At 44.9% G+C, this 21,636-nt stretch overlaps 1 protein-coding gene across 1 annotated transcript in view; it reads left to right on the top strand.

Moving 5' to 3' along the window:
• Window positions 1-763: 763 nt before the first annotated feature.
• Window positions 764-21,636, top strand: part of LOC117223720 (uncharacterized) — a 210,402-nt gene continuing 189,529 nt past the window's right edge. The window contains exon 1 of the mRNA XM_033476173.2: window positions 764-860. The gene's annotated coding sequence lies outside the window, so the exon portion shown is untranslated. The remainder of the gene's footprint in view (window positions 861-21,636) is intronic.

Genomic DNA, 21,636 nt, shown 5'->3' with positions numbered 1-21,636 from the left:
AACGCATAAATCCATGAAAAGCGCATAATAATCGTTTGCACCGAAAGATATTTCAACTGTAGATCTCAACAGATCTTTTCTGACCTCGAAGATCTCCATTTGGCCTTAACTTTTATTCCCCTTTCGCCGGTGAAATTGAACATCGTAAACAACAATTTCAACGTGACTAAGAACACATTCGAAACCGTAACGCGGTAAATTTAATTGTTGCCTCGGGATAGAACCGAAAAACCAGGAGCAGAATTGGTAACAGCGATTGTTGTCAAATCGAGGAGTCGTAAACAGCGCGGCGTATAAGTAGGTAATAATCGAAAAGGAAATAAAAGCTTGTAAAGCAGAGGAGCTCGCGTGGCTCCCGAGAGCAGATAGAAAAGCAGCGCGGGGCGGTGGTGCAAAACAGTCGGAAGGGTAAAGGAAAACAGAGGAAGACCAACAAACAAAGGACGTCGGCGGGGAAGAGGAGGGGGGAGGAGGAAGAAGAGGAGGAGGAGGATGAACGGAGGTGGACCGCTCGGAGGGTGAACGGAGACAAGACGAGCGGCAGGAAGAAAGGAGAGAGCATGGTGTCGGCGGGGCGGAAGGATAAAGAGGGTGGTTTGCTCGGTGGGGGTAGTAGAGAATCAGCGCACAGCTACACCCCACCGTGACTGCCGCGGCAGTCAGTCGTCCGCGCGCCCCCGTCCGGTGAGGGTTATCGTGTTCGGTGGTGAGTTTTCGTTGCCAGTGACGGATCATTGGGCGCACTCGGTCATTGGTCGATCAGCTGATCGCCTAGTTAGTGTTCTGGTGGTGTCCCGGTCGTCCCCGAGGCCAGCGGAAGACGCCAGACCCCGTCGTCCACCGCATCCTGCTGGAATTAAGTGAGTCTCGACACACACGCATTCTCCCCTAATTCGCCAAAATTTTTCGAACGACGATGTTGCTCTCGAACGCTGGCCAAGCTTGTCACCGAATCTCTCGCACCGTGTCCGCATCGAAATTAGGGCCGATCCGCGTGCGACGTCAAGTGCTCGAGCAGCAACGTGCTCTTCGAACGGTGCCCGCGCCGTCTCCCCTTTCTCTTCCTGCCCTCGGCTTTTTTCAACCCCGTGGAAGTGAAGCAATCGATACCCGATTCTCGAGATGTAACCAAGGACGCCGCGGCTTATCCGCAGCGACACGTTAGACGTGAATGGATCGCGCACCATGGATTTCCCGTTCGCGTTGCCTCGCACTGTCAAACCCGCGTTCCATTTCCTCGGACCGATTGTCATTCGCAGGGCTCGCGTGCTTCCGCCGTTCGGTTTTTCTTCCGGTGGACATTGCGATCGGTTGTCCTCGATGCACACCCTCAGAATGCCGCGCGAACTTGGTCGCCGAGTTTTCGTTCGAATAATCGGAATTTGTCTCTCTCTCTCTTTCTCTCTCTGTGTGCTACGCGCTTCATATTTACCAGCTCGAGCTCTCCGACCGGAAACTATTCCCTCGGGCCGCGAAGTCGGCCCGATGTGTATGTATTCCTCTTTTACGAGCCTCCGACCATGCTCCGGGCAATTCTTGGCCGAGACGCGCCGCGGAAACGCAGCGAAATTGATGCGCGAAATTTCGGGCCGCGGCGGCCCGTAAAAGTCCTTGTAATTCCTGGCGAAGTTTCGACCACGTGTACCCGTGCTGAGTTGTACACCTGGCTGGCTCTCGTATACAGTACCGGGCGAAACTCTGTTCTCCTGTTCGGCACACCGGCACGGATCGCTAATTATTCGGATGTCCAGATTTATTTTCGTAGAACGATGATATAGAGTGATCGATGCGTTCGACGTGCACGGTGCACCTTGCACCGTATTTCACCCGTTATCGAGTTCGACAAGTTTCAATCTGCTTCGCGTGCGCGAAATACCGGACGATTCGCATTTTTTGTCCCGTCGAAATTGCGCCGCCATTTCGGATTAATAAGGCGAATTCAATTCGCGATCGCAGAGATCGCGTAGAATCGCGACCTAAGCAATCATTTCGCAAGCTTTTTCTTTGAGACAAGAACGAAGATTATTTCGTTGTATTCTTTTCAATATTCGTTGCTTTTAATGTTAACTCGGATCGGATTGCAACGTATTCAGCTTCGCTGAAATCTGAGTACTCCTGCAATTTTTTTTGGGGGGGGGGAGAGAAGGAGGATCGATCCCGCAGTTTTTTCCGTAAAATTTTACGCATTCGCTGTTCCACTTTGCGGAAAATCGGGCGTGTTCGCGATAGCGTTTTCGATGCAGCTGCAGGCAGACCGTTCGAGAATCGTGGGAAATAATAGTCGAGTTAGCGCGGCAATGTGTGCGAAAGATATTGCGGGATGCAGGCGCCGACAGCGAGAAGTCTGACCGAGCTCGGATTATTCTACTTAACATTGAGACCGCAGAGCGTATTTGTGTTTCAACGTGGCACGACCCGGGACAGGGGCCATCCGTTGGTAGAAATTGATAACAGCGGGCGATCGTACAGGTGAAAAAGCTGCGTCTACGTGTCGGATTTTCGATCTTGATATTTTGGACGGCGGCGCACGCGGAGGCCGGGGCTCCTCATTTATTATTCAACTGGAACGGCCACGTGCTGGCCGTATCCAGGACTGCGCCGAACGATCGCGGGCCATTATTAATTATATCTCTGCTTCCTAAACACAAATTCGTCTATGCTGCCGTTCCAACTAGTACAAATTTGCGGTCGCGTTAGTTCCAGGTCGTATAAGCTCGTTTATATCTGGATGTACAGCTAGAATAGTAACCGGCGATGTTCATCCGCTTGGAGGTAATGTTTGTTCATGTAAATGTCCCCCACCACCGCGCCCGCCAATAATGGCTCCGTATGAGCGTATTTGCAGTGTGTACAGCGCGACCGGCGCGATAACCCGAAACCATTTGACACTCTATTTATTTTTGTTGGTTGTTCACGCGGCCCACCCTTTGCTCGACGGCGGCATTTGAAACGCTGCGCGAAGACGGCCAAAGACACCCCTTCCGAATTGTCGGCGATACTGATTTTCGTTTGCCCGATATTCGGTCGCAAATTCGCGCATGTACACTCAACAGCAAAATTAAAGCCAATTTTTGGCCCAAAAATTGTCGATCTTCGAACGACTGTAACTCTGTCAAATGCTGATAGAATGATGATATTTCTTTTAATATGTTGAGTTTATTACATTTGGATGAAACATTCTTAGAGCACACACTTTACATTCAAATTATACTAAATATGAACTAAAAACACATTAAGTACACACGAAACACATACGCACGAGGTGCAACCTCGTCGTGGTGTACCTTTGGTTATTCTAATGCCGACTGCACATTTATCATTGAAAGTGCTGTAAGTTTGCGGGAAAAAATCGCAGCAACCTAATTTAGCCCTCATATTAAAGAGAAAACTCCGAACTTTACGACGCTGTAAACGACGTACTCGAGAAAAATTTTGCCAAGTCCGTAGAGGCGTTAAACTTTGCACTTTTTCGGTATCACGAACGTGCCCCGAGATTTAGAATAGTACAATCCTGGGGACGCATGATATTAAAAATTAGAATACGCTGTCGTAAAGTAAAGACTTCGTGCTACAATTTAAAAGAAAATTCATCATTTTATGACAGCTTCTAACGGAGTTACAGCTGGTCAAAGTTCAGCTTTCATTTAAATATCACGTGGAAACATATAATTCTTCAGCGAAATGCTGAAATATATTATTATTTCACGGTAAATTCGGAGAAATATAAAAATAAAGTTACGATCTATTCTATCGCAGTAATCTTACTTCGACGATAGAAGAATCGAACTATGTTTCGACGTAGAAGAAAGAAAGGGTTAAGCGCGTTGCTCTGTCAATAATATCGAATTCGTTGCATAGAAATGGACGATGTGCAACGCCGTGGACCCGTATCTTAATAGAATTATCCAAGTGGACCGGGCAGATTGCGTTCTACATTTTCCCGCCATTTATCAGCGGCAATGGCAGAGCCCGGGCCTCGGAAGATTTCCATTTGCAAGACCCCCGCCCTCGGATCGGACCCGGGTCCCGAGGTCTTAATGCTGATTGATCGGCGCTTCTTGTTCACCACGTCACGCTCTTCCTCCGGCGGAGCGCAAACTTCGAAAAGTTCAGGGTACATACATCCTACGGAACGTAAGGCGGTAGATAGTTCAACGTGATATAACTCGGGAACAATCTTCGCGGAGGCGACAACCGGGGGGGAGCAGAACTCTGCTTTCCGATTCGACCCTCGTACGGACCGTTCATTAGACCCTTCGCTCCGGCGGCGGTGGCCGGGTGCTACCTGGGGTCCACCGAGGCCGGCCAGGTGAAACGCGGAGACTCTCTTTAACGGATGGTTTGCCGGGGCTCGGCGTAAAAAGCGGACTGCATAATCGCGGATCGCTTACGTTGTCAGGATTATCCTGGCCGCCGCGAAATTCAATAAAACCGGGGCTGCCCCCCAGAGAATTCCCGCGGGACAAGGAACTCTGTGGCCGATCTCTTTTACCTTACTCGGTAAATACTCTCTTCGTGGACTTGTCGACGCCAATGCGAGAGACGCAAGAACGAATTTTGGCAAGCAGCTGCTACGAAACAGATTCTCTCCGGAGCGCTTGGTTTCCTTCGTTCATGATTTTGTTAGCAGTGCGTACGATTTTTGAACTCTGCGCTCGAAGTATGTTTTTGGATCATGTTACCATAGTTATGGCAGGGTAGAAAATGATAGAACGTTGGAAATAATTAGACTGTTTAAGAATAGGCTTATGGAACCCGTCAAGATGACGGGTCATCGATTTTTTAATTTGCGATTATTCAGATTGTAAAGATACATTTATGAGTTATTTGTTTAGTATATGTATTACTTGTGGTAAATATTACAATGATGCTCGTTAAAAATCGGGATAAATGTGGATCTAGTGCTAAATAAAATTTTATGAAGGATCGTGTCGATATAGATTATATGAAACGAAAGTTGGTTTCCACGCGTAATTAATATCCATCATTTTGGAAACACCATAATTATCAGCAGGATATCTCCTGTCAGCAGACGTAACGAAATTCTTGTGCGGATATAATAACTAAATGGCATCATCAACCACGTCGAATATAATTTATCTCGTACATCGTGCAAGTATTTGCAACGTTACACCGTTTCGTATCACGTTTCAATGATTAATGGACACGTTCGAGTTGCCAGGACGCGATCTAAGAATATTCTTTGAATAGAAATAATTAAGTGTTGTACAATAGATCTGACCTAAACACTGACCTGTGTGAAATCAAAATCTCAATTTTTCTTACTTTGCACGTCAATAATGAAGTTCGATCGAGTAGAAGCAAATGTACTAAAAACGTCCCATTTTTCACAATTTTTCTTCGAATTATGAGTAACTATTATGAATAATAACTATGAACACAAGAATGAATAAATAATTAGTAGCTATCTCACAAACCGGAAATAGTGGTTGACGGTTAAACTGTTAATTAATTGTAATTAAACAAATTCGTTGACAGTTCCTCTGTTATCCAATAAAGATGCGTGCAAGCGTCCGCAATACAGGAAATTCTCCCAAATTTTCCTTCAGCTTGTAATAAAAAATGAACAATTTGAGAAGAGGAGATACAATCGTTCGAGCCTCGCAGCTCGTTTTTACAGTTACAGATCGTCAACAATCATAAAAACGAGGTGCAGGCCTCGAACGATAATAATCTCCTCTTTCCAAGTTGTCCATTTTTGTGCACAATCCGAGCGCCAATTAGGGAGAATTTACTATACATCGAAAGATCGTGATAATATTCTAACAAATACGTTTTCCAAGTTTAATCGCAGCAACGATTGGCCGAGTCTCTTCCGCCCTATGAAACTTTTTCGCAGTCGGGTCCACTAACTGCATGGAAGTTCGCGTCCGGCCCTATTACGATACGGAAGCGAGCGGTTCCGCGTGCAGAATAAATACAGGAACAACGTGGATCCGGTGTAGACAGCGTAGCCGGTCGTTATTACACTGAATTAAGATTTTTTTTTTTTAACCATCCGCAAGCCGCGTAACGTTCGCAGCAGTCGCAGCGAGAGCATTCTTTCGGCGCGGTCCCCGCATAATTCCGACGACATTAACCGAGCTTGGCGTCGCGCGGTTCGAAGATAAATAGGGTAAACGCGCGTTAAGTCGGTCGTTATCGCGCCGCGAATATTATAAAGTTCGCACACGTGCGGGAGAGAGCGCGCCGGCAGAATTTCGCGACCGCGTTCGGAAATCAGGAAACAACGTCGATGCGCGTTTGGGGGCCACCCTTCCTCTCCCAGCCCGAGGCGCTTCGGGATTCCTCTTTTTTTTCTCCCCGGTCGAGGATAACGTCACGTTCGTACCATGAATTGCGCGTATGATGTTTTTAACGTTATCATCCGCGTGTAACGGCGGGCCGAACGATAGGAACCGCTTAAATTGTCGCGCGAGCGGAATTTTCATTGCTCCTTGGGCCAGGGCGGCGCCGTTCTCGCGCGAGCGAATGCCGAAATTCGCCGGCTTGCCTGAATATTTGGCGCCGTGATTATGCCGCGTAGCGTTCCATGTCGAACGCGATTCCCGTTCAATCTCGCACGAAAAGATGGAGACCGCGGTAATTTCTCCTAGAAATGTTTGGAGGTCGGAATTGAAACCGGCAGATCCGAGAATACTAAGTCGCGTTAAGAGACGATTCTTCGAGCATCGCGTCGGCTCGTTTTTGTAGAATTTCGAGGCAGTTGGTAAAAAAAGGCAGCCGCCAGCATGCCGGTGTATATTAACGCTAGATTTACGGAGCACAAAAACAGCTGTGTTATATTAGTTATATTATAACTATATTCATTATATTATAATTATATTAGTTATAACTATATTCATTATATTATAACTATATTAGTTATAACTATATTCATTATATTATAACTATATTAGTTATACTATATTAATTTATAATATAACTATATTAGTTATATTATAACTATATTAATTTATAATATAACTATATTAGTTATATTATAACTATATTAATTTATAATATAACTATATTAGTTATATTATAACTATATTAATTTATAATATAACTATATTAGTTATATTATAACTATATTAATTTATAATATAACTATATATTAGTTGTATTATAACTATATTAATTTATAATATAACTATATTAGTTATATTATAACTACATTAATTTATAATATAACTATATATTAGTTATATTATAACTATATATTCATTACATTATAATTATATTAGTTATATTAGTAGTAAGTGTTATTGTAACAGTTGCCGTAAGTAACATATAAATTGAATAAATAACTCATAAATGTAACTTTACGATATGAATAATCGTAAATTAAACAATTAGTGACCCGTCATTTTCACGGGTTCTGTAAATCTAGTGTTAATATGATTACAGTAATCCTTCCTAATTCGTGCTGAGATTGGGCACAAAAATGGACAATTCGGGAAGGAGAATTTACTTACATAATAATGCTAGAATAAAGACGATAGCTTAACTTTCTTATTTCTAATTTTTTGCCACGATTCTAGCACAGGGAAATAGCTAGCTCACGGACTAGCATAGGGAAATTCCTAGCAACCCGAAATTTGGCATTTCTTGGAGAAATTAGCTGGCGTGTTTGTTCTACCAAAAAGCAAATGTCAGGTCAATTAACGTATCTTCTTGGTCTCGGAGTATCTCCGTCGTGGAGTCGGCGACCGCGTTTGCTTTTTCGGCGAGTGATAAAGTCGTAACGATAATAATTCGAACAATTAAAAAATATGAATTTTTATTTCGCCGTGGGACGCGGCAGAGACACGTAGAAACGCGGCGGCGAGCGTTTTTCCGGCTGGTAGGGAATTAAAAGTAAAAAGTGTGGTATACCGAGTGAAAAATCTTCGTCGGACTGTGAATTTATCTCGGAAAAAGAGGGTGTTCCAGTGCGTTTTAAAAAAAATTTTCACCGTAATTCGCTGATACGATTTCCGCGAATTTATTTAATAATTCCGCATAGGACGTTAAATGTTCTTCCAATAACGGACAGAGCTACGTCAGTTCCCGGATCGTGCTCGCACAGGGCGGAGATACGCGAGCATATAAAATTGCAAGGCAGAACGCGGGGAGGGGGGGCGACGGTATATCGGATTTTTCTGTTTATTTCTCCCGAAATCGCCGTGTATACACATGATCCGTCAGTCGAGAGGTGACGCAGATTTTATTTATAAATTCAAATGAATCGACGGGAATATTTTTCGAACTGAACGCACGGCCGAAACGATTGCAGACGGGTTGGGGGAAAAAACACGGCAAACGAACGCGAGCCGGGGAAAATTAAACGGGATACGTCGGGAAACGAAGGGTAGAACGTTGTATAAAATTTTTCAACGGAAATGATCCGCGAACAAAATACCGCTGCCAGTCGGGCGCTCGTTTAAAACGCATTAAACTTGTATCATCTGTTCCCGGTGCTTTATTTCACCGGCGCACAGAAATGGCTGCAATTCGTCGGTAATAAGGCGTAATGCAACGATTACATCGACCGAAAATTGCCCACGGATCGATCACCATTTATGCAACCGACTCGATTTTTTTCGGATACCTCGACTAACACGGTCTGCTCGCCGATTATCGTCGGCCGCGACTCGATTATTGGAATTCAAAATTCATACGTTCAACGCGTTCCCCATTACGATCGGTCATGGAGAGACCGCAGTCGCATTTCCACGAGAGCAATCTAACTCAATGGAAATTCGCCCTTTAGGCGACTCGCCGTTTTCGCGGAATATTTTGCGAAAACGTGGCCGACGCTCGCCGGTGCCGTTTCGTTAAAAATCATCGTTGATCGTGGTTCAATGCTGGATATACCTGTGAACGTCAAAATGATCCATCTTGTATTTTTTCTTCTTTTTAGAATTGCTCTATTTACGAAAGACACGTTCGCTGGGAATGATCGAATAAAATTCTACGATAATATAATTTCTGTGATAATCCGGGATGCCTGTAATACAATAAATGGAAATTAATATTTATGACGCGAGGAAACGAGCATAAAAAACAGAGATTACTTCTTATTTGCTTTTCACCTAAATTCGAATCGTGTGAAATCTCCATAATATATAATATAACAGACGAAAGAGAAACGAAAGCTGTTTATTATTCGTCTTCCCCTAAAATCCGAGTAAAAAATAACACGTTATTTGCAAATAGGAAATGGGAAATCAATTATTTGCGGAATTATTCAAATAACTTTTTAATGAAATGAAAAATTCAAGTATCATGTGTAAACGATATATTAATATTTAGTTTGTAATTTCTTATTTATTGCTTCAAATAAAATGTGTCTGACTCTGGCCAGTGATAATCAACGCGATAAATCAGCCCGATGAATCAGCTGAAATTGGGGGTGCGTCGGACAGATGGAGAACGGTGGCCGCAATATTTGCCGGCCGGCTTGATACAAAGTACCATTAAGTGAAAGGAGAGGGGGCCGAAGGGAGACGGGCGGCGAGCTTAACGAAACGGGCTCGCGGGAGGTGGGAGAAATGATTTTCCGTGGACGGCGAAAAGCCCCGGGGTCTGAAGTGAAGTTCGAATGGGATTCGAGTGCTCGCGAGTCGAAGGGTGTGCGACACTTGTCGAAAAGAGAAAGGGAAACGAGCGGGAAAGAGAAAGGAGCCGTGGACGGGGGATGGGAAAAGAGTCGTGGAATAAGAAACGAATGCAAAGTACCTGCGAGACGAGAGTCGTATCCAAAGATTTACCGTGCCGAGTAGTCCCTCCGAGCAAGCTCCGCTCTGCTGTCCGTTTGCCTGTTTGTCCGAGCCTTCTTGACGACCCTCCGCGTCCCCGGAACCCTGGCAGCTCCGTACATTTATGTTATGCAAATGCGATTCACCGGCCGGGAAAGGAATATAAGAGGAGGGAACGGTGACACTGGCTCGCGCGAACGGAAATAAAATTCATGAGCGATAGTTCGACTTATTCCGTGATTTCTGAACGTTACATTTCCTCCGCGAGATTCCCTCTCAGACGAGGGTGGTCCGTCTGTCGCCTGCCGTGTCGCCTCTTCCGTCGAGTTTCCCTGCCAGAGGGCTCTCCCGGATTCAAATGGCACGTGCTCACACCTCCTCCGCGTTATTTATCAGCGGCTTTGACCTCTCGGCTGTGAATTAACGTCCCACCGATCGATAGACACTCTGTTCACCAGCCTCGAAAACAGTAATTCTCGGTTAGGAGCTTTCTGAGAGACTGGGGAGTCTGCGTTGATCGATTCGGGATTTCTAGAGTGCGATTCTTAATACAGTGATTTCGCCCGGAAATGCCAAATTTCGGGTTGCTGTGAATTTCGCTGTTCTGGTCCTACGCTCGTGTAATTTATTGCTACGACGATGATAAGGGTGGACGGAGTTGGTGAAACGTAGGGTGTAGCACGCGACGCGAATTCTTGGAAGAATTGCCTTCGAATCGTGTCACCTGGTATCTGAATTGCTTTCGAATCGTGTCATTTGGTCTCCGAATTTCCTTCGCATCGTGTCACCTGGTATCTGAATTGCTTTCGAATCGTGTCACCTGGTCTCTGAGTTGCCTTCTAATCGTGTCATATGGCCTCTGAATTGCCTTAGAATCGTGTCACCTGCTCTCCGAATTGCCTTCGAATCGTGTTACGTGGTCTCCGAATTGCCTTCGAATCGTGTCACCTGGTCTCTGAGTTGCCTTCTAATCGTGTCATATGGCCTCTGAATTGCCTTAGAATCGTGTCACCTGCTCTCCGAATTGCCTTCGAATCGTGTTACGTGGTCTCCGAATTGCCTTCGAATCGTGTCACCTGGTCTCCGAATTGCCTTCGAATGGTGTCATTTGGTCTCCGAATTTCCTTCGAATCGTGTCACCTGGTCTCTGAATTGCCTTCTAATCGTGTCATATGCCCTCCGAATTGCCTTCGAATCGTGTCACGTGGCCTCCGAATTGCCTTCGAATCGTGTCATGTGGCCTCCGAATTGCCTTCGAATCGTGGCAAAAAATTAGAAATAAAAAAGTTAAGTCATCGCGTTTCTATAAAAACGAACCGCGATTACTCGAAGAATCGCGACTTAGTATTCTCAGATCCGCTAATTTCAATTCCGACCTCCGAACATTTCTTGGAGAAATTACTGTACTCCAGTCATTTGGGACACGGAGAATTGTCATTACTTCCGCTTTCAGAGAGATTCAAATTGGTCTCCAGTGGAAACGGTCGACAATGGTCGGTCGATTTTGTTTCAGTTCGCGTCTTCTAGAATGTAAATTATAATGTTCTACGATCATTGTAGGACAATCAGTGTGCACCTAACAATTACCGGCACTTTCATTTCGGAATGGAGAACATTGATTTTAAGTAGAAACCGTCGACAATGGTCCGTCGACTTTGTTCCAATTCGAGTCTCTTCGACTGCGATTCATGGTACTCTGGAGTCCGCCCATTGCTGTCTGAAATATTATTGCCACATCCCATACTAAAACTGTAAAATTGGCTTTAAAGTAGAGACGATCGATCATGGTCTGACGATTTCGTTTCGAGTCGTGCCGTTTAGTGCGCGATTTATAACATTATACGTCCCCGATCATTGTGGTTTCCAAAGTTATCGGTAATTTTCTGTTCAAAGAGGTAAAATTGGATTTCAGTGGAAACAGTTGGCAATGGTCACTCGATTCCGTTATCAATACGTACATTTTCCGCCGTGAAATCATTGCGCTCTTGAAACGTATTGGTATATTTTAGTCCGAGCATAATTGATTTTAAGTAGAAACAGTTGACAAGGATCGGTCGATTTTGATTCGATCCACGTATTTCGAAGCTCAAATTCGGTAAAATATTGTAGAATACAGTGAACGCGGGTGTGAATATTATCGATGCTTTCCTTTCGGGAAGATCGAGTTTCGTTTTCACGTGGAAACAGCCGAGAGAACGGCCAGCCGCGTGTGTTCCGCGCGCGGTCGATTTTGTTTCGCAGCCTCGGTCGGTCCTGGCGGAGGACCGCTGTTGTAGAACGGCCACGGTATAGAACGGTCGTGTAAAAATTAGTGCAGCACATGGTAGGGATGAACTAACGAGTTTTTCTCGAACGATCGGGAATCGAAGGGCCGCGTAGGCGGTCAGGCGTGCTGTGTAACCGCATGGCAGACCCGCGTACGTCACCGGCGTCGAGTGGAAAACGGCTGGTTTAAAGTGGAAGAAGCAATTTGCAGGCCATCGTCTGTATTTCCATACCTGTCAGAAGCAAAACCTGCCTGCCGGCTGCTTACGTCACGGTTGTTGATCGTGATCTTTGACCTCCGGCCGACGGGATCCGCGACCCGGATAGAGGACGAGTAGGAGGAGGAGGAGGAGAGATCGTGGCGAGTCCGGTTGAATGAAAATTTATGAGGCCACCGATCGCGATTAAGTCATTAAAAACAAAATAGCCACTTATAAATATGTATGTCGCCGGCCGGGGTGCTCTCTCGCTCCTCTGACATTATATTATTCGACGGCGAAGTTGGCAGAAAGTTAAGACAAACTTCGAGGGTTTAAAAGTACTTGCACCGTGGGATGGTTTAAGAAACTGCTGCCGGGGGGTGGGGGATAGGGCCACGGAGAAATTTGAATTTAATAGCTGACTTCTCGTCGGATAATCCTCTAACACTTCTCCGAGCATTCCTTGCATAAAAGATGCTTTGCTGCGCCCGGAAAGAGTGCAGCTGCATCTTGCATATGCATCATTGCGCTTCCCGGAGGAACTTGTTACATGACACAGCTCTACCTCGGCCCAATCCTCTTTCGTCTATCCATTACATTCTAGAAGCTTTCCGTACTCGCTGCTGACATATCTAATTAGGTATTTATATGGGTCTCCAGATTTTCGAGGACGCAAACACTGCGGGGCCTCCTGTCCCCGAACGATCATAATTCACTCTCTGCACGGGACTGAGTCGTCGCTAAAAATTGTAATATCACGTTACAAAATCATGCGTTTAGAAGACAGTTCAAAGTGTATCAAATGCAACAAATTACACGAAATGGAAATATTACCGTTGATATGGTATTGACCGTTTGAGTCCCAGGAGTTATTCAGAAAACACGGCCGAAAAGTGGCGAACAGCGTAACAGCGCTTGTCTTAATTGATTGCGAAGAGAACCAAGCGGCGGGATAACGCTCGTCAAGATTGGTAAACGAAACAAAAAGAAAAAAAATGAAAAAAAGCAGCTATGCGATGTACGTGCGTCACTACACAAGTTTGATCACGACACAAGATCTAAACAGCGCGATCGCGCTGCTTGGGACTCAAACGGTCAATGCGGTAACATTGCTTTCAAGTAGAAACGGTCGACAATGGTCAGCCGGTTTCATTTCAGCTCGTATATTTTAGAGTGCAAATTACAATGTTCTGCAGTCCGACCGACCATCGCGGTCTTGCAAGTTTATCGCAAGCTTCTTTAAGAACAGGTGCAGTTTATTTCAAGTAGAAACGGTCGGCAATGGTCGGACGACTTCACCGTGGTCTTAAACGTGATTAGTACTTTCCTTTCGGAAGCGGTGAAATTGGACTCCGACTGTGGCCGTTAATTTCTAAATAATTTCCCTGCGCCAACTTCAACAAATTATGGTCAACAAAAATGTTGCAAAAATCTTAGTGTATCTGACATTTTGAACGAAACTTCTAACAGCAATTTGCTTCTCGAAATTTACCTCTATCTCCGTTCAAGAAATCCCCAAAAATCCCCAAAAATTCCCAGATCTCCCGCATTTAACCCCGACGAATTTCTGAAGTCCCTCGGTCCTCGACGAAACGAATCTCCGGAGAGTTGAACCAACTCCTCGACAATTCATCTCGGTCCGCAAGCGTATCCTCGCGAGCGCCAGAAGATTCGGTTCCGAGTTGATGGACGAATCCTGTCGGTTCGACGTCAGCGAGCTCGCCTCGGCGTTGTCTTGGGAGACGAGTCGCGAGGAAAACCGGTCGTCGATACACCGTGTTCGAGACCGACGGGCGTGTTAGCAGCTTCTTGTCCCGGCGAAATCGGATAATCCCGGTTGAATTCGTTACGGCCGGGTCTCGGCGTGGTGGCCTCTCTTTTCCTTGTCGCGCCGCGTGCCGCCCCGAGAGATGATTTGCATAAATTTTCCGAGGGTGGAAATGAAATTGCTCGTGAGGCGGCGGCGAACCCTTTCCGCCCTATTTGAAGCGTGCACTCGCAATCAGGACGAGCCAGACCTACGCGCGCCGTCGCGTCGCGACGTCGACGTTTACACTGGGTTTTCCACGGACGTCGGGGCGACATAGGAAATTTGAATTCGACGCGCGCTTCCACGCCGGGAAGAATACGGGCGAGGGTTCCTCTCCGAATTTTCGTGGATTCTGCTGCGGTTGCAATCCCTGATGTTACGGGACCCGCGTCCACTTGTACGCGAATTATCGGGCGACTGGCAAAATCAGGCGAATAACGCATCAGCTCTTTCGGATTCGATCGCATTCATTGCGGATGAATAATTAATTCTTGAACGATCAAAAGCTGAAGTTCAAATATAATATTGTAAATCTATATATATATATATAATTTTTGGTAAAAATATAATCTTAGAGAATTAAACTTAGAAAACGCTATAATTAAATTCTAAGTTTAATTCTCTAAGATTATATTTTTACCAAAAATTATATATATATAGATTTATAATATTATATTTGAATTTCAGTTTCTGATCGTTCAAGAATTAATTATCCATCCGCAATGAAAGCGATCGAATCCGAAAGAGCTGATGCTTTATTCGTCTGATTTTGCCAGTTTGCCAGATAATTATAATTACTAATATACAAAATTAAAATTGAATAGATTTAAAGTTAATTAAGATTGAAAATAACCTTATAATTGGACTGCGGATTTTTATGCAGAATAAAAATTGTATCAATTGCAGGAAATAAATGGCAAGTAGCAACTTCGTTCTTCCTTTAATCATCATAATTAATTAAAAACGATACATTGACGTTTTAAACTGCTTTCAATCGTTACTCTATTTAAAATCATAACTACCCGATTTTGTTTAATGCATAAAATCCGCGGTCCGCTTATAATCTTCCGAGGCTTTTCCTGTTTCGCGATGCAGGCATTCACTGGTATCGCAAAATTCACGAAATTCGCGGTCCAATTAGCACGTTTCAATGAATATTCCGTGCCGCGCGAGCCAGATATTATATTTCCTGAAGAAATTGCTGATGTTTCAATATTATTATGCTTGTCTTCGGACAGAGATCCTGCAGCAGGTACCGGGCGTTTTTCCTCGCCGCAATAACAACGGCGAAAGACATTTCGCGGCGTTCAATTTCATCTCGGTCTGAACGCAAACACGGCTCATCAATTTCTATGAAGCCCGTCCCCGTACTTGTATAACCATTCTCATCGCGTTTCGCCTTTCGGAACGACACACCCCCGTCTCTTCGCCGCCGAAATAATATTTTCCCTGGCTCGGTGCAGCCGTCGGTCCGCGAAACAACGGTGAAACGAAACTCCTTTTCACCTTTTCGTTGGCATAATACGACACCGAGCTCCACGGGACGTCCGTTTCCCATGCTCGGCGCCGAATGAACCAATGACGAAGAACCGGTACTTACGTCATCGTAATTGTCTGAAGCGTCCGAGGCACATCGATTAATTAATGTTAACCAGTTAGCTGCGGCGCTCTCTTTTCAGAACAGTCAGAAGGCTCTGCGATTTCTTTCGGATGAATTAGCCTGAATAAAATTTAACCTGGAGAAGTTTCTCGCGTCGGTCATTAATAACTTGAACGGGTCTACTCGTGGAATAGTAACTAATGCTTCAACACTAAACCTACCACGGTCATAATGACCGATTTTTTATTTTACAATATTACAAACTTTGGAGACTTCTTCGTGGAAGATGATTGAATAAATTATATTATTGAAACAAGTCTCATAATTAAAACTTTACGAAATCCAAGTGAATTCTATCTTTTCACTCTTACGAGTCAATGCACGCTAATCATCATTACAGGTCGGTTGGTTTAGTGTTAAATAAAATATAAAATTATATAACCTTGGAAATAATTACTGTATTTCAATAAAATTAGGTACAACATCGCAACTAATACCGCTTCTACAAAATAAAAAGCTTCGAGTTTGAAAGTATCGCAATCATCGTCAGCCTTGCCGCGCCGTCTGAGAGACTACATTCGAGTGCAAAAGTTTAACAGCCCAGCTTCATTTAATGTAACATCATTTCCATCGTTGAGCATTTATTTCCCGGGTCGTGATTTTTCCAGTTGGTCTCTGGCATCGCTGAACGTTCCGCGAAGCTTCTACCGAATTATTTGCTTCCGAGTATCCGAGAGAAATTGTAAACGGTTTATTTGAAATGCTTTTCTTTAGGAGAAGCGGAAGCACTGCGAGAAAATTGCGGACGGTTTATTCAAATCGCCCGAGACCGGAGGAAGTGGACGACTGTCAGTTCCGTGCGCGCAAGTTTCCACGGTCTGTCTTGTTTGATTTGCATTTGACAATGTTTCCCTATCGGAGAGGTCGGAGGTAACGCGCCGGCTCTGGAGGAAATAATCGCGCGGGAGGAACAACGGGACGCTTTTTGAACCGGGTAATCCGCGGGCCGCGGCAATTACCGCGGCAAATCCCTTGTATCCGTCGCCGACGAGTATTAAATCACAATACCGCAAGATATTTCGCGGCTGGATTATTAACGAATATGGCCGGCGCGCGGTTCCGGGGCTGTCGTCGACGACGGAAAAAACCTGCGCACGAAAATGGATTACGCCTTTGCGGAAATGAAGTTTTCGTCGACGACGCACCGCGTCTCGTCGTCCCGGACCGTATAATGAAACCGCTCGAGATAATCCGCGGATCCCGTTTAAGCGATTAACAGAACATACTAGCTTGTTCTTACGCTTCTCGTTGGAAGCTGTTGCGCCCATTTAAACCAGCCAGACGAAATTTTCATCCGTCGACGGCACAATTTCGGCCGCGAATGGTTCGAATGTCGCGATCGATGTCCAAGCTGAAATCGTCATTTTGTTTACTAAACTGTGTTTGAATCGTTGTAAGGTTCATTTTTCAAATGGGTTTCTGATGAATCAACCAAATTTTGTTTAATTCTGATGTCCGAGTACAGTAATTTCTCGCGGAAATGCCAAATTTCGGGTTGCTGTGAATTTCCCTGTGCTAATCCTACGCCTATGTAATTTATTGCTACGTCGATGCTTAGGGTCGACGGAGTCGGTCAAGCGTGTGATGCGGGACGAGATGTGAATTCCCGGGAGAATTGCCTTCGAATAGCGTCACGTGGCCTTCGAATTGCTTTCGAATCGTGTCATGTGGTCTTCGAATTACCTTCGAATCGTGTCATGTGGCCTCCGAATTACCTTCGAATTGCCTTCGAATTGTAGCATGTGACCTTTGAATCGACTTCGAATTGCCTTCGAATCGTGGCACGTGATCTTGGAATTGCTTCCGAATTGCCTTCGAATCGTGGCATGTGGCCTCCGAATTGCCTACGAATTGTTGCATCTAACCTTTGAATTGTTTTCGAATTGCCTTCGAATCATGGCACGTGGCCTTCGAATTGCTTCCGAATTGCCTTCGAATCGTGGCACGTGGCCTCCGAATTGCCTTCGAATTGTAGCATGTGACCTTTGAATTGACTTCGAATTGCCTTCGAATCGTGGCACGTAATCTTGGAATTGCTTCCGAATTGCCTTCGAATCGTGGCATGTGGCCTCTGAATTGCCTTCGAATTGTAGCATGTGACCTTTTAATTGACTTCAAATTGCCTTCGAATCGTGGCACGTGATCTTGGAATTGCTTCCGAATTACCTTCGAATCGTGGCATGTGGCCTCCGAATTGCTTTCGAATTGTCTTCGAATCGTAGTATGTGACCTTTGAATTGATTTCGAATTGCCTTCGAATCGTGTCATGTGACCTTCGAATTGCTTCCGAATTGCCTTCGAATCGTGGCACGTGGCCTCCGAATTGTTTTCGAATTGTGGCAAAAAAGTTAGAAATAAAAAAAGTCATCGTTTTAATTCTAACATTACACTGTATTCATATTAATGTACACCGACATGCTGGCAGCTGCCTTTTTCAGCCGACTTCGCGGCATAGTATTCTCAGATCTGCCGTTTTCAATTCCGACCTCCGAACATTTTTTAGAGAAATTACTGTACTTGCCGGCTGTGACGACTAGCAATAATCGTTCAACGAGAAGAGGTTCCCGAAACGACGAACAACTTCGCCGTTTTCCACGATTTTTCCCCTCTAAAAAGATTGAAAAACGCAGCTGAAACTTACATTTATATTCTCTTAGAGTGACCAGATCTTTTATTTAGTAATTACCTAGAGAAAAAAAGTTCCCAAACTTCGCCAATTTCTTAACGCCTCGGGGTAGTGTCCTCCCCCCTCCCCCCAAAAAACTGCCGCCATCAGAGCTTCCCGAGCAGGCCGATAAAAGCTCGCAGCGCATAGAACACCCTAACAATTCTCACGTGGAACGGTTTAACCTGCGCAAAAAAGCGGGTCGAGTTCATTACACGGTGGCGAGCTCCGTGCGTCGTTTCCGCATTGTGGAACACTGGACGGGTTATTCTCCGCAGGACCGTTATCCTTGGAAGCTTCCCCTCGGCTTGGTCCTATCTGAACCGGTGGTTTCTTCCCGATGCATGGCATTTAGGTGCCGCACCTTATCCAGCACCCGGGTGGCCGCTTTGTGAAACACGTGGCCGCGTTTGAGACCGGTTCCACGGCGCAGCTTCGGGATTACGCGCGAGGCTCACGGGGATGCGACGGGGTTAGACCGGCCAATCATCAAACTGAAGAAAACCGTAGGACGCAGCAATTACGGCTTCAAAGACGGTGGTCTTGTTGGGTTTACGTGGACCCCGCTTTCGGGCTCTTTCAGACCTTCTTCTTTACATCAGCTTACACCCTCTGAGGATCGGACGAGCATCCTCGTCGCGGTGGCCGCGAGGAGGCGCGGAGTAGGAGGGGGGTGATAGCAATTTTACAGCGGACAACCGCAGGAAGAATGTGTGCGGGGGTGCTGGTGGACAGACACACAGTCTCGGGGCGTAATTAAAGCGTCGTAATTAAGCCGACACTGGTCGAAGAGAGGATAAAAAAGGGTCGCCTAAAATGACCAGCTCCGCGAGTGCATTTAATGTTGCCCTGGCCGAGGAGGGCGGAGAAAGACGGAGAGAAGACGGACAGAGAAGGAGAGAGGCGGAGAAAAAGAGAGAGAATGAGGGAGGGAGGGAAGGGCGCAATCAACATCTCGGGGAAAGAAATTACTCTCCGTCGGTGAATTCACGGGGAGGCTCTGCCGCTCGTTCCGCGGTCTCCGCTTCGAAAATTTCGAGGCTTTCTTATTTCAGCAGAAAGAGCACCTCTCGAAACATAGGATCCCCGCAGCACGGCGGTCGCTCTTGATCCTTCCGACTTTCTTTCTCCCTTCCAGTTTCGAAAAGGTAGCTTTTAACCAGCCTCGCGGATAGAGAGGAGCGTATAGAGAACGCGAGAAAGGGAAACGAGGGCAAAGGCGGCGGTGGCGGCGGCGGCGGCGGTGGTGATAAAGGGCCGTCGAAAGAATGTAATTTCGTGCGAGAACTCTGTTCGCGCGGCGGTTACGCGCGCCAGACGAACCAGAAACGGAGAAGTGGCTTTAACGTTCACGGACCCGACTGGCTGCCCCGGAACTGCACGCCAGTTTTCCAAAAGTAGATCCGCCGCAGTGCCGGCTGGGAACACCGGCAACCAGATCTACACGGTGTCCTAATTGGACGGGGCTGGTCATCGCCTCCGAAAACAGCTTTCTTTCTCGCTTGGAACAGCGAATTCTTTGGGAAACAAATTACACGGTCGAGAGCTACATCATGGTCTCCCAAATTTGTTCCGTACTTGCATCAATCAATTTTACTCAATTGCAAATTATTTTACTAATCGTGGTTTTACTAAATAAGCAAAAGAAGCAAAAGAAGCAAAAGAAGCAAAAGAAGCAAAAGAAGCAAAAGAAGCAAAAGAAGCAAAATAAACAAAATAAGCAAAATAAGCAAAATAAGCAAAATAAGTAAAATAAGCGAAATAATAAGCACAATAAAATAAGCACAATAATAAGCAAAATAATAAGCAGAATAAACAAAATAAGTAAAATGAGCAAAATGAGCAAAAGGAGAAAAATTAGCAAAATTAGCAAAATTCGCAAAATTAGCAAAGTAAGCAAAATGAGCAAAATGAACAAAATAAGCAAAATATCATATCAAAAAATTTAATCAATAAAATTACAAATGATCCCAAGCATGCTGAGTTATATTTTTGCAAGAAATATCTGTCGTTCGATTGTCAATCGCTACCAGTTAGATGTCCCGCTATGATAAATTTTTGACAAGCAAATCTAGTAAGATCGTAACATAGATAAACAAACAGGAAGCTATGTATACATTTTTCTGATACAAAAGCGACGTTTTTGTTTCCGGCCCAGTGAATTGAAATCCGTGTGCGGGCTGCGGTCTGCGGGACGACCTAATTGGATTTCGATGATACATAATGATTAAGGGAGGAGCCAGTTGAAGTGAAAATGTGGACCGAGCCTCGGAATTGAGAGTTAACGGACTGAAAGAGGAAAATGAGAGGAGTTAAAGGGAACAAAAGGGAGAGCGTAAGTTTTCGCAGGCCTCTCTGTCCCTCTCTGTAGCTCTCTTTGTTTATCCTTCACTACGCACAGCCTACAGAAGCACTAGGATCGTACTGAACGCTGCAGCTTTTGCTCTACTAAGCATGAGAGCGCGTGTTTACCTCCTTTTAGCCTGGAGTGCCACGTTCCGAGAATGTGAAGTGCCTCCAACATTTTTTTCCTCTGGCCCTTTTCCCTTTTACTCTCCCCCTTCTTCGTCTTCTTCTTCTTCTTCTTCCTCTTCCTTCTCGCCTCGGCCTCTCTTCCATTCTACCTACATTTACTCCGTTGCCTTTCTTTGAGGTCGGAAGGATCGTCTTTAAGGTCTCGAGAGAAGACTACGACGAAAAATAAGGGACGAAGCGAATTGATAACCGTGTCTAAACTTTGGAATTACAGGCGACAGTTTCGAACTTATATGATCGTCGATACATCGTTGCGAAGGGTTAAACAAAATGGACATTATTGGAAAATACAATATGAATTGTAAAGTGTGAAAATTGGTCTTGCGAAATTATTAATAGAACGGGTGAATTTATTTATACGATTTCCCTAAATCACGAAACAATTCCGTTAAAATCATCCCCTATTTTCAAATCGATTTCATGTCGTATTCCCGTAGGTCTTTTTCAACGTAACATAGCTTAAATTAATGGCGGAAGTATCAGCTTTAAGATGGAGTAGATTAGATTAGAACAGAATCTCGATATCCTATCGAAAAATCGAAAAATCCCGACGGTTGATCCGAAAAAGATTGACTCGATTTTGAAGGAAAACGTGATTATTACTTCTAGCACAACTTTCCAACGCGATTTAGCCTAAACTAACACTGAAAGTATGAACATTAATCCTTCTCATTCGAAGCAATTTTATCTCTATATCCGGAAGAATTTGTCTAATCTATAATATTTCCATTTTCTATGACTCAGTTTAGTCGGTTTAA

Source organism: Megalopta genalis, chromosome 4 (genome assembly GCF_051020955.1).
Source record: "Megalopta genalis isolate 19385.01 chromosome 4, iyMegGena1_principal, whole genome shotgun sequence".
Taxonomy (NCBI): Eukaryota; Metazoa; Arthropoda; class Insecta; order Hymenoptera; family Halictidae; genus Megalopta; species Megalopta genalis.
Note: the sequence above shows the minus strand (reverse complement) of the source record. Positions and strands in the feature narration are given on the sequence as shown.